This window comes from Durio zibethinus, chromosome 26 (assembly GCF_047325235.1).
Source record: "Durio zibethinus cultivar Kanyao isolate XHJ-2024 chromosome 26, ASM4732523v1, whole genome shotgun sequence".
Lineage (NCBI taxonomy): Eukaryota > Viridiplantae > Streptophyta > Magnoliopsida > Malvales > Malvaceae > Durio > Durio zibethinus.
Genome location: NC_143187.1, coordinates 14,302,616 through 14,317,527, shown reverse-complemented (window position 1 = coordinate 14,317,527; position 14,912 = coordinate 14,302,616).

Below are 14,912 nucleotides of genomic sequence, written 5' to 3'. Positions count from 1 at the left end.
TAAGGAGAAAATGAAAAAAGTAACATGACAAGTGTATTTTTGGTTAAGATATTAGAGCCCAGACAACAAGTTTTGCTATTTAATTCTCACTTAAAGCTTTTTCTAAGAAAGCTTAAGTCGAGATGGTCAGGCCCATTTATGGTGACATAAGTTTTTCCTTATGGCATTATAGAAATCATGGATAAAATGAGAAAGATATATTTTAAAGCCAATGAGCATAGATTGAGGCATTACTATAAATGAGAGGTTAGGAGAGTGATGAAAGTAATTCATTTGAGAGATTGAATCTCTTCAGCTCATAGTCTAAGCTTTTGACTTAAAAGAAAGCACTTTTTGAGAAACAGCCTATGTTTCACTTTTCATGTTATTTCTTTTTGTTCATGCTTTTGTATATATGTGCTTTCATGTTATTAATATTTTCTTATGTGCATTTGTTAATATTTGTTCATACTTGTTCATTTGTTTGTTTGTTTGTTCATTTGGTTGTGCTTTTTTTTATACATATTGATGTAGTTTCTTTATGTAGTTGTTTCCTTCTTTTGTAGGTTGAATAAGAGCTTAAAGAAAGATGCACTAGTTCGGCCAAAGCCTTCATGAGAGATTCAACCATCATGCTTCTATGTTGATAGGGAGTTTTCTTGTTCTCTTTTTTTATACTTTATTTCTTTATGCTTACACATTGAAGACAAAGTGTTCTTTAAGTTTGGGATATGAGAAAATTACTCAAAATTGTTGCAAAATTTTTCAAAATTTCCTTGAGTTTTGCATTGAAATTGAGCTTGACTTGTGGTAGCTTGAACTATTAGTATGCTTTCTTTGATTAGTTCTTCATGAAGCCAACGATAGGTAGAGACTGAGAATGAATATAGCTGTAGGAAAAGATTTAATATATGAGATGATACTTAGGTTTAGTGACTTCTTGAGCATGAGTTTTCATTTGTGAGTTAATACTTTGATCATTGAATTACTTTTTTTATCTAGTGATTGATAATATGAGCATGATATTTTTTTCATTGATCTTTGAAGTTGTGTCTTATGTTCTAGAATTTTTTTTAAAAATTTCTTAAGGCGAAATATTAAAGACCATATAATTGGAAAAATGATATAGGCCATCCTTAAATCGTTTAAGCCTTTCAAACCAACCTTTATATAATTCTTCCATAATCACCTCATTCATGCACCATTTGTGAATTATGCATTATTAGGAAAAAATGGTAGAGCTTGAAAAAAGAATAAAAATAATAAAAATAAAAAGTCAAGCTAGCTTGCAAAAGAAAAAAAAAGCAAAAAAGAAAAGAATTAACAATAAAGTGGTGAACAAGCAAAGAAAAGAAGAAAAAAAAAGATAAAATGGGCAAAAACAAATTTTGGGGGTGATTCTTTAGACAAGCTTTAATTTTTCTTACCTTGAGAGTTCAACTATGAATAATCCTAGATTAAGTAATGCATTGTTAGAGTACTTGAGCCAAAAATATCTTTCATCATATCTTGACCCTAGCTTTACATTACAAACTTATAAAGTCCCAAATAATCCTTAGTCATAAGTTTATCTATAATAATGGAGAGAGATGTGATAAGCAAACATATGAAATGAGCACACTTTATTAACCTTTGTTCTTGAATTTTCATATTTTGCATAACATTACTAGAGTTCATGCAAAAATGTGTGGAAGGTATTGCTTGCTTTTGGAAACTATAGTTAGAAATAAGCTTAACCTAGGTTGATTATTGTATATTAGCATATTTTCATGATTTTACTTTAGTTATATCCATTTATCAATTTGAATGAAGCATTGAAAGTAATAAATCGTTCTAGCTCTATCTTGTTTTGCTTAAGGACAAACAAAAGCTTATGTTTGAGGGTTTGATTGTACTAAAATTTTAGTATTTTTCTTATCATTTTTAGTGCAATATCTTTGGAAATTTGGCTTATTCCTTGAGAATTTTGACAAAAATACTTCTAAATGCATAATTGTCTCATGTGTAAGTGAAAATATATGGTGCTAAATGCTAGAAAAGATCACAACTAATGCAATTGTGCTACATTGCCTTCTAGGGGATTTTTTTTTTTAACCCTTTTTTTTATAATTTCTTAAGCCCAAATGAATTTCATGGAATCTTATTTCAAGTATCAATTCTCATAACTTTCATTCAAAATTGTCTTCTTTAACTCAATAATGCATCATCACTTTTTTCGTAATCTTTATAGATGTTTGAAAAATAATAGGTGCATTACGTAGTTAGAAGTTAACTTTAAATTGGTAATTTCAATGATTATAACATAAAATTTGTTCACTTAATGGCTTGAATTTTGGTAGCAAAATGAAAGAATAAATTGTTGTTTTTGGCACAAAAAATGAAGTAGCAAAAGTGCAAGTGTGTTGTAGACATAAGCACTACATGATCAAATACATTTTGATGCCACTCTTGGAGATCCAAAGAATACCAAATGGAGTTGCTGAGTTGGCCATTTGAAGGCCTCCCATTGGTCATAATTTTGACTTCTTAAGGGATCATGAAAAGAGGGCTTGAAAGCAAAGGGAGCTAAAAGGGCCAAATAAGCAAGTAAAGTAATGAAGAAAAAGAGGAAGAAGGATCTAGAATATTTACTTAAATTTTAGAGGTTGAGGCAGCTCTCATTTGCCTATAAATAAAGGAGAGGAACCAGCCAAATAGAGCTTTTAGTTAGACTTTTAGATTTTTCATTTTAAGTTTTTGCACTTTTTTTTCTCTACATTTTCATGTTTTCTAAACTAGGCTATTTGGTGCCTTCTTTGCTTTACTTTTTATGCAAATTTAATGTTTCTACATCAATTTTCAATGTGCTTTTTGATTTTTTCAATAAAATTTCAAGAATATTATGTTTTTGTCTTTAAATTCCATTGATTTCACATGATCATCAATGTTGTTTGGTAGTTACAATTTTTAACTTTTTTATAGTGTTTTGATCGAATCTTCCTCAAATCTAACTTGTTTAAAGCCATGTTTTTTTTTAGATTCCTAAATCATAGAGCTTTAAATATGAAAAAATTTTCATTCAAATCCCATCCATAAAATTCTAGATCTAGCTCCAAAGTTTCCATTAAACTCAACTGGTAGAGTTAAATTTTGAATGAGTGACAACATATGAAGAGACTTCTCTCCATCGTGGCATTTGTTTTGCATCTCTTGCACTTTAAACTCTTAAATTCATGTGTTTACTTGTTAATTCTCATTTGATTGCATTTAATTTCATGATTTTACCTATTGTTTGGATAAATTTATTTGAAAATGCTCTATTTTTTCAGATTTACACTTAGTTTAAATTTGTAGCTCAATAAGCTAGAATTTTATTATTTGATGTGATTTTTTTGCTGAATCATGTGGTGAATGGGTTGATATATCTTACCTTAGCTCGATTCCAGCTCATTTTCTTTAGAAATTTTCAGATTTGATTTTTTTTCTTCCTTGATTTAGTAGAAATTAGTGCTCAACTCAATTCAATTTTCACTTCTCTTCTTAATTTTTCCATTTCTTTTTAGTTTTTGTTCGACAATTTGATTTTTCTTATAGTTCCTTCATTGTACTTTCAAATTTCAGTTCATGTTCATTTTATTTTACATGATTTAGATCTAGATTTTAGATTGAACACTTGGTTTCTAAATTTTTCAACATTTTTTATCTTCAATCTTTTTAGTTAGATCTTGAAATTTTCTTTCTTAATTTGCTTCTTAATTATGTTTTCTATTTAGATCATTCATTTTTCTTGAAATTTCCAGCTTAATTCCATACAAATTGATATAAGATAAATCCATTTCACTTGCTGAATATGCAATTTTTAGTTTTGAAAGTATGCTTTAAGTTTTCCTTGCTCAAGTTAGTTTTGTATTTTCATCCTTTAATTTTTACTTCATTTACATTTAATCTATAGTTAAGCTATTTTTTTCTTAACTTTTAGTTTGTTTTGATTTAAATCTTGATAATTTTTAGAATTTTCTTGAGTTGTTAGTTGAAGTTAGCTAGGAGTTAGTTAAAGGTAGTTGTAGTTAGTTATTTCGATTATACTTACTTAGTTACTGTTTTTGTTTCATTTTCTACTTGCTATTTTCAATTCTTAGATTAAAATTACATTTTAATTCTTCTTTAGGTCATAGCAATCTATTTTATCTACTGTTTTTGTATATTCTTTTACTTTACTTGGTTTACATGTTTGATGCTTTGTTCAATTTTATTTTCATAGTTAGTTTAATTTCATGCCTATTTTGTGATTGAGCCAACTATAGTTAATGTGTGGTGAAAAAGGTATTTAGGCTAAGAACCTCTTTATATAATCCTCGTAGGATCAATATCTAGGCTTTTAACCTCTATTATTACTTGAACGGCATGTACTCTTATAGAAAATCTGACCCAATAATCGTTGATAGGTAGCCCTGTGATTGCTGCTTTTTAAGTTTGCAAGTACACAGATCATTATCAAGTAATAAAATGATGAAGTAAAGCACCATTCCTATGAAGATTATGTTTATGGTGTAAAACCAAGTACCGAAGGAGATTTTTACTAACTTTATATTTAAATGAATTAAAAGATTAATTGATTGAAAATATAAAAGTAGTGGAAATTGTAAAGATTGAAATGTAATAACCGAATGTCAAACTAATCAACTATCATTTGGTAGCTCTAAGCGCAAGTTGATTATACAAGAAAACAAAATAAAACCAAAAGCTTGTAAAGAACTTAATGTTGGCCCAATGTAAAAAAAAAAAAAAAACAATAAAAGAATATAGTTGAATTTTGAAAGCTTTTAAAATAAATAAAGTGCTTAAGAAATCAAACAAAGAAAGCTTTGAATAAAGAATGAAAACAACTTGTATTAAAGAAAGCTTGAGAAAACAAAACTATAGAATACAAGAATGTTAGTTAGTCTATCATCCTAATCGAATTACAAAGAAAACTAAAGAAAAATCAAAAAGAAAAGGAAATAATGAGATGGGATGAGAAGTGATATGTGTTACGAGTGAGAATGCCTAGCCTATTTATAGTGTTAGGGTCAAACAATAAAGGATAACCCATTTATAGTGCTAGATACGAAAAAAAAGTGATAAAGTCTAAATAGTCTTACTTTAACTTAAAATCTAAAAGATTACAATGTAACCTTGAACTTGATAAGAGGTTGGCCAAATATGGGAATTTAAGAATGAGATGAAGATTATGTTGGCCGAATAGGATTTTTTCTTTGGCTTTTAATGCTTATGTGTCTTGCTAAATCAACATGTTCTTGTCGTTCATTAATAGTTTTGGCTAAAGCAAATTCCAAGACTTCTTTTCTAGATTTGGTTTATTTGATTTCAAACTCTTTTGGATAAAAGTTCAAAGAGTTCTTATTGTACCATTACTTTAACCTTAGCCTTTTTTAATGTGTTTTTCTTGGCTTAAAATTCTTTTAAGATAAACAAAGAATCTTTATGCATTTACAAGTTCTTTTTGGCAAAATTTATCATGGTCAATCCTTGCCTATATCCATTAATGTATGGCTAAATGTTTTGAATTTTGATCTTGGCCAAATAACTCCACCATCTTGCATATGTTGCATGGCATCACATCTATATGTACCAAATCCTAAAATCAAGATTTCACACATTAAAAGCACCAAATTTACAAAAAAAAAAATAAAAAATTAAAATTTTAGAGCTAAAATGAACCTATAAAAACTATAATTTTTATATTCATGACACCCCACATTCAGCTTTTTGGTTGTCGTTAAGCAAAATGTTTAAATTAACAAAACTAAACAATAAAAATAAATGTAGTTAAAGTCAAAGTTTCACAACTTACCAATTATGCACTATGGTATAATATAAAAACAATTACGGATATAATTAGATAAAAAAACTTATTCAGAAGTAAGCTTTTAATTTCATGCAACTTTCATGTATGTGAAGTTAATCTATCTTTAATCTACGCATGTAATTTGTGTAAAAAGTATGCAACATAAAGATAGAGTATACTTCATATGTTTCTTTTTCTTTTTCCTTTTCCACTAATGTAAACTTACACACTTGACTTAAGATTTCTTTATAAACTTGTAATATAAGGTTTGGGTCAAGATAGAAAAAATGATATTTTAGGCTCAAAACCTTTTACTTAATTTTTTTAAAACTTGGACTTTAGAACTTTTGAGAATTTTACAAGGCTTGAGGCATTATTATTTTGAAATTTTGTATAGCCATTTTTGGCTTTTGCTTTTTTTTTTCTTTTTTTCTTTCTTCCTTGTGCCTGCTACTTCTCAAATATGACTTGTTCTTTTATTTGGTTCCTAACATGCATAAACAATGTAGGTTAGGTGAGAAAAAGAATGAATAATGTATAGAAAGGCCTTGGACTTATTAATGTGGCTAAATAAACAAAGAAAAAAGGAATATGAACGCTGAAAATAAAGTACTAAGGATGATTTGTTCATAAATAGACTTAAAAAGGTTCAAATGGTCTAAAAATGGCCTAAATCATCTATTAAGTCAAGTACAAACTAGGATTTCACTTCAAGAGTTAAGAAAATAAATTCTAAAGTTATACTTTACCTTACATCCTTAACCAACTTTATATTCACTGTAGGCACTTAGTTTTGTCCAAGATATTTTATTACTTTAAATCAGGTTCGGTTTACAATTGGATTTTGATTATAAATTTTGTAGCTCATTACATATTCCATTTTAAATGCTTTGGATGAAGCCCAATATGGGCTTTATAGTGAAACCCATTGCAATAGCCCAAAATGACTCGATAAAAGGTCTAGTCTTAAAAGCCCATTAATGGTCATAATAATAATAATAATAATAATAATAATAACATATAAACATATAAAATTAGAAATTAGAAATAAGAAATTAAAATTAAAAAATTAAAAATGATAAAAATATATAAAAATAAAAAAAGTACAATAGTAATAAAAGAGTAATAAATAGTAATAAATAATATTAAAAAAGCCAAAAAAAATTGTTTTAAAAGTAAAAAGAAATTAAAACTATAACAACAACAACAAAAGCCCAAATGGACTATTAAACATGACTGAAGTAAAGGAAATAAAGTTCACTTGGCCTTGTTAAGCTAAATACTAAAGGCCCCACATGAAAGACAAGAAGCTTGTATGAATAGCAATCATGTGTGAGGAGTTAAGGAACCAAAAATTGCAATGGTTGCATGAAAGACGTAAGGTGACATGGAGAGAAAGTTGGGATAAGCTGAAGAAATGAAAACTGAAGAAAATTGGATGAATGGGAAAAAAAAAGCACCAGAAATTGTGTGAGGCAATAGTAAAAAGGGCAAAGAAGCAAGAAAAAATGAAAGGAACAGAGTCATGTAACCAATAGAAAAATAACTATAGAAAAAAAGGCAAATAGTAACACTAAGTAGTGAAAAAAGAAGCTTCTAACAAAAACTAAGCTAGCAACGTGGGGTTTGAAAAAATGGCAAAGAGAAAAACCAAGTATAAGAAGAGGATTCGAACAGAGAAACTAGAAAGGGTGAATCAAAGTAAAAAAAAAAAATAACAAAGGAAAACATAAAGCAGAAACTGGCACCAAAAAACTGGGGTTCATGGACTCAAAAACACTAGTAGTAGCAGAAGAGAATGCAAGAAAACAACTGAAGAAAAATAGTTTTGGAAACGCAAACCAGTGGAAGCAAAAATAGGCAGTAGAAACCTAAAAACAAATTGTAGAAGAGACGCGACAAAAGAGAAGAAGATAATAAGGAAAATAAACTAGAAAGATTAAACAGAATAAAAGCATAAACAAGAACAAAAGGTAATTTATTAAGGTTGTCTTCTTCTATATGAAAACCTGAAGTTCATTTTTCATTCATTATGCATTTTTTCTATGCAAGAGATGTTGTTTACAAATTATATTGATTAGTTTTTGGTTGAAATACATGCTCAATACTAGTTTTGATAAGCATACTGGTTGTTCTTTTCTTTTCTTTCTTTGTTACGTATTTCAATGAAAATGATAGAGAAGAACTTAAAATTACAAGTTTGGTTCTCTTCTTCTCTGTTAGAGAAATCTAGTCTTGTTTGGTACATCTTGGTAAAGAAATTACCAAAGGTAGCTTCAGGATTAAAATTTTAAAGTCTATATTTTGATGTGTTGTTTAGGTATTTAAGTAATAAAAATTTTTATAAATAAAGACTTAAAAATGTCAGTTGAAAGTTCATTTGATTTTTAAGGTTCATTTTCATACATTTGTTATATCATTCATGCTCATGCATATTTTTCTTATGTTGGTTGAGTATAGTTTGAATTTTAGGCATGTTTAACCTTTACAAAAAAATGAAGTTATAGTGGCTATTTCATTTCTATGTTTATTTTAGTCCTTATGCAATTTAATTTCTATGTTGCAAACCACTTTAAGTGTAATTTATTCTCCATACATTTAAATTTATTTCCATCATGCATTTTTAAAGTAATAATAAAATAAAATGTTCTAAAACATAAATAAAAAATGATGGAATTTTTAAACCCCTGCCTAGATGTTGAAGGGAATTAAAAATCTTGTCTTAATAATAATAATTTCACCTAGGTATTAAGGAATTATTATATAATAAAAATAAAATAATAAAAGATTAATAAATCGTAATAAAAAAAATTTAATGAAACAGAAAATAAGTATAAAAATGTAAAAATTCATTTTTTAGAGAACTAAAAAAAAATGAGCTTACTTTAAAAGTCTGCCTAGATGTTGGAGATTTTTAAGAAAGCTCATAGATTTGTAAAATGAAACCTTCAAAATAAAACCCAAAACCTTAAACCTTAGGTAAACCCTCAAACCCTAAGTAAAACCCTAAAACAAAATCCCAAATTGAAATTCTAAAGTGAAACCCTAAAACGAAATCCTAAAGTGAAACCCAAAGTAAAATTCTAAACCCTAGGTGAAACTCAAAAGCCCTAGGTGAAACTCTAAACCCTATATAAAACCCAAAATGAAAGCCTAAACCTTAAAGTCTCAAGACCCCAAAATCATTTTAAACTTTTAAAGATTTGTATGAAAACCTTTTATGAAGTAACTTATTTCTAAATGCTGCATAGATGATAGGGTATTTAGAAAATCTTATTTCATTAAGAATTTTCATACATTTTCGAAACTTAATATAAACTTTTTTTGCTAAAATAACAAATATAAAAATATAAAATAATAAAAAATTATAAAACGGATTTTAAATATAAATAGCCATACCCAAATTTTGCCTAAAGTTGAGAAGTCTACGTGGTATCTTTATATTTAAAAACTCAATTTAAAAATTCACTTTTTATCATCATTTGCATATGTCTCATTTTTTAGATTAATTTGTTCATTTTTAATACATATATATATATATGTTTATTTTAATTATTGATGTTCAATATTAATTATATTAATTTTTAACTTTTTACTGTTTAAAAAGTTCTTAAAAATTAATTTAAGTAAATAAAATTAAAATAAAATTCCCTTAAATGTAATTTTTGGTACTCTACCTAGATGTAGGATAATTATCAATGATTATCATTTGCAAAGAATGTTATTTTATTATTTTTGAAAGAATGTTATGATAAATCTTAGATGAAAATACTATCTTTGAATTTTGCCTTTATGTTAAGAAATTTGAAGGTATTTCTTTAATCTAAAATTTTCATAATATTCTTAAATAAAGATTTCTTTAAATTAATTTTCTTACCCAAATAATAAAATGAATTATAACTAAATTTTTATATAAAAACTATTTTTATCCAAAATTATAAATAGTGCATGGTTAATTGTTACCAATTTTATGGGCGTTATGGGGGTGCTAATCCTTCTCCACGCATAACCAACTCCAAACTTGATCCTATCCCGTAGACTAAAACTATTATTTTAATAAATTTTAATCACATTTTATTGATTTATTAAAAAGATAAATTATAGGGTGGCCAATCACACCCTAAAAAAGATTGGTAGTGACTTCTCGAGTTTTTTACAATTTTTAAATTTTTACATCTAACGATCAAGTCTCCGGATCGATACATTATGATAGCTTAGCAACTTCACTAAGGACATCTTGAGAATTAAATGTTAATTATGTGTTATTAAAAAGTTTTGGATTTAATTGGTTTTTGATATTTAATTTAATTCCCTTTATTTTAATTTAAAAAAAAAACATAAGTTAATAAATAACATAAATTGCATGTTAGTTATTACTTTGTTTTGATTTTGTGTTTATGATTTGTTTATGTTATTTTGATTAATATGTCACTTTGTACATTTTTGCATATCCATTTACATACATGAGCTCTAGACCCGAACTCCATCCTTATTAGGAGGAAATAAAGTAGCTACGCTCTCGTTAGGTGATAACCTCCGCGTATGCTAGTAAAACATTTTCACTCAAATCGAACCCTTTTCGTTTATAGCTTGTAATGGGTAAAGATTGGTGTACTTTATTAGTCTGTAATGGACAATGATGTAAGGTTGATTTGGGAACCTTTAGACAAGTAAAACCCAACCCGATATATCATAAGCTATATGAAACCTGCCTAAGGTAGAGCCATGCCACTTTTTTTTAAAAAAATTACCAAAAGTTAAGACACTAAATATATTCTATTATTTTTGTTGTATTATATGATTGTTTTGTTATTGTTATTATTTGTTTGCTTTTATCTTTTAATTTTTTTATTTGTATAACATTTAATTTTATTGCATACATTATATAGATATTGCATTTTAAAAAGGGCTTTTGTTTTAGGTCAATCAATGACAAAAGAAGCACTCGTAAAGCCATCAATAGCATCAGCCTCTAGTAATAATTTTTTAGAAGTCAATAGCCAATCAGAAAGCATCCAAAGAAAAAAAAAGGGACTACTTAGGGTTTGGTTATGTTTCTACACTTTCACAATTGGTGCACATGGATTTGAGTTAGAATGACGTAGCCAAATTGGAAACCATATGGCACCAATAGGAAGTAGAAAAAAAGGGAAATGGCACTACTCCTATTAATGAAGATTGATGAGGCACTAGTTATGACCATGATACAGTTTTGGGATCTATCTTATTGGTATTTCATGTTCAACCAACAAGACTTAGCCCCACATTAAAGAATATTCATCTTTAAGGCTTGCCAATCAAGAGAAGATTTATTAGAAAAAGCAAAAGACCATCAAATATACAAAAAGGTTAACCAGGATTATGCAAATAGGGGTCGAGGAGATAGACAAGCATAAAAAGAAAAAAATAGGGTCGAGACCATTCCATCAGCCTTTTTGTTAAAACATATAAAGAAACATCTTACTGTTGACGAAGGATTGGACTTGTTTGCTTTCGTTGTGTATGGCTTGTTGATATTCCCCAAGGTATTAGAACATGTAGAGGCATTAATGGTTGACTTTTTTGAACAGTTGGATAAAAGTATAAATCTTTTATCGACCATTTTAGTAGAAACCATTAGATTGCTTAACTTGTGTCGAAAGAAGAGTGAAGGTCAATTCATAAGAAATGTTTAGTTGCTTTTTGTTTGGCTTAGAAGTCATTTTTTAGGGAAAAAATATATCATTTTCGCTTTTCTCCATTTATTTTATTCCCATCAAGGAGTTTGCCACCAATAAATGGCAAAAGGATTAGAAAAAAGGTCAATTGATGTCATTCTTTCTAAAGTTTACTGATGATGATGTAACATAGATGGCACCTTGGATGCTTTTCGCAACCACTTTGTACAATTGTAAAGACAAGTCATGGGTAACATAGTTAGGGATATGAGGGCCAGTGAGTTATGCACCGTTCATGGTTTAGAGGCAATATGATTCTCATCAGTTCATCCTCACGACTTATGGACTTAGCTCATTCAAGTTTGACTATGAGGCACTTGCTTATATGAAAAAAGTCCAAAAGGTCATCAATGAGTGAAAGCTGGTTAATCTAATAAACCCAGTCAGATATGCAAATAATGTTACGAAAAGGTACCTTGCATAAAGAAAAAATTGAGTCAATGTAGTTAGCCCCTACTAGTAGATGTTTCAGATCAGTTGCCCACTCCTATTTCAGAGTTGGTATTGTCAGCTTTTGAGATCACTCAACAAGAGTTTGAGATGGAAAAAAAAAGATTAAAAAAGAGAAAATGGTAATGATAGCTCAAGTTAACCAATTGAGGTATGATTTAATGATAAAAGATGATGCCTTACAGAAGTTGACCAAAGAACAAAATTTACTAAAAGGAGATTTGTAAGATCTTTACTAAGAGAATAAGAGATTAAAGATGGACATCGAACCTTTAAAGGTATCTAGGAAAGATATGGAAGAACTTAAAAAGATGATGAAGCATTGGAAGAGTAAAGCTTGAGAAAATAAAGACGTGATCTCTACATTCACCAAAGAATAGCACAAATGGAAAAATAAATTTTTTGGAGTCTTTATAAAGGTAACCAAGTGTCAAGAGAAAAATAAGAAGCTAAGGGCTTGATTGAAAGAAGAACAATATAGGAGTTTTGATTTGTACCAGGAGATAAAGGCATTCGAACTTGAGCTAATGAGTTTGAAAAGTCATATGATCAATAATTAGAATTACATAGATAAGATTTTGATTGAATGGTAAGAGAGAAAAGATTATTGGGTTCAAACCTGTAACATGGAAGTGGATGTTCAAAAATGTAGAGAGTAAAAAGCCTAAAAAGACAATAATATATAGAGCACTTAACTTCTTAAATCTATAAGGTGGTGCAAAAAACCAATGAAATGGTAAAGAGAGCTAAAGAACTTGAGCAAAAGGTCATACTGACTCAGTATTACAGTTAGCAATTGTTAAGTTTCATATATGAAACTAAGGAGAAATATGCTTAAATTAAGTGTTTTTATGGTTTTAATGCACAAATAATTGGTTGATGTACAAAGATTTCCATGGTTAATAAATGTTTCCTTTAAATAAATTAATCCAAAGCAAGCAATACCCTTTTTGCATTACATTACATTTATTACATACATGTAAATTAATAAAAGCAAATTAACAATAATAATAATAATCTAATAATAATAATGATTATACCATGCATTCTAATTCATGATTAATAAAAAGAGGTTCATGGATAACAAAGCCAAAGAAATCAGCTCAAGTAATCCCTTACAAGTATAATACCTACTCTAATTTTTCAGTTATGAAAGAATAGAATTCAGTTAGGTTTGACAGGGTTGATAAGGCATAGGAGGAGATAAAAGAAAGAGTGATGGAAATACAATTAAATATAGAGGCACATATGTTCGAGTTAAGACAATTATTAACTAGCTCCCTAAAAGGCAAAGAAATTACTAACATGCAGGTTTTATAAGAGTGTGAATTCGATGATGGGGTTGAAGGGCATTCTATAAAAAACTGTATTACTTTCAAGGATACAATTCAAAATTTGATTGACTCAGATCCCATAAAGTTTAAAAAGCTGGTTAATGCTTTTAATGATTGATAGCGGTGGAATTATGAGTCAATAATGCTAAAGTGTCAAATGGGGAACTTTTGTTTATATAACTTTGACTATCATCACAAGAACACCATTAGGATTGTAAATTTTTGGATCTAGTCTATATGTTTGCATTGCATGAATGGACATTATGCATCATAGTGTTTTATGGGTTTATATTATCATCTAAAGTGTTTTTATTTCCTTTAAGTTTTGAATATTGTAGGTTTTCTTTGAAAGAAAATTAAAGAAAATGGAAAAATGTTATATTTGAATAAAAGCCTCGCGTAGTTAAATACCAAAGCTATAGAAAAAAAATGCCTTAAAGGAAAAAAGAAGGAAAAAGATAAAAAAAAAAAAAGAGTTTTGAGTCTTGAACGAGTTAGTGATCCCTATTATGAACTTCTCAAATACCTAAACATCAATTCTTAAATCATCCAGTTGACTCCATTTCATGAGCCATGACTTTTCAAAACCCATGAAGTTGAATTTGTGAACCTTACTTTCACTTGATAATATTATTATATTAAATGGTGATATTCTTTTCTAAGATAATAAACAATGAAACATCTAATTAAAAATGAAGAAATTTGGATTCTTAAAGGATCAGGCAAACATAACATTTTTTAAAAATCCAAATACGATAATTTGATGTGTTAATGTTACACTATAATTCTAAAAATTTTCAAAATCAAAACCAACTCAAGTCCTATAAAATGACCTCAAATTTTTCAACTTTTCAACCTTTTTACCCAAAAAATTGACATGGACTGTGTGATTTAAGGGCTCGTTGATAATGAAACTTACCAAACTTTCAACTTTTTACCCTAAAATTAGCCTAACCCATAATCTCGAAAACACGTTGATCAAAAAAAAAAAACCTCATTGCCTTTAAGACAACTTGATTTATGATCTACATAGTCATTCTTTTTTGTGGAGTGACATGAATCATTTGATATCTTAAACAGGTTTATTTCATATGACCCTTTTTTCTCGTTCATTTCACATAACCCTTTTCTTGTAATAACTTTCATTAAAGGTGATTTCTAAAAATAAGGCACATTCCATGAAATGCATTTCTAACAAAGTGGACTATGGTATGAATTATGAAAGGCCATGTCAAGCAAAAGATTAAAAAAATAAAAAAAATGGTTATAACATCATGTACTTAAGAAGTTTGAATAAATTCAAATAAGAACCTAACAAATACAAAAGTTTTGAAGAAAGAGAAGGTAAAAACAATAGCCCAAAATAGAAAAAGCCAAAAGAAAATCAAGAAAGCCAATAATTTCAAAACAGAAAAAAACTTTTAAAACAAAAATATTTCTTCAAATTCATTTCTTCAAAGGGGAATTGCTCTTCAATTTAGATAATCATATTTGAAATGACAAATGGTCATCTTTCATCATCTCTTCAAATCTTGAAATCTATCATTTACTACCCCTTTAAGCCTGATTAAATTCTTTCGAAGTAAACTTTAACTAAGGATCACT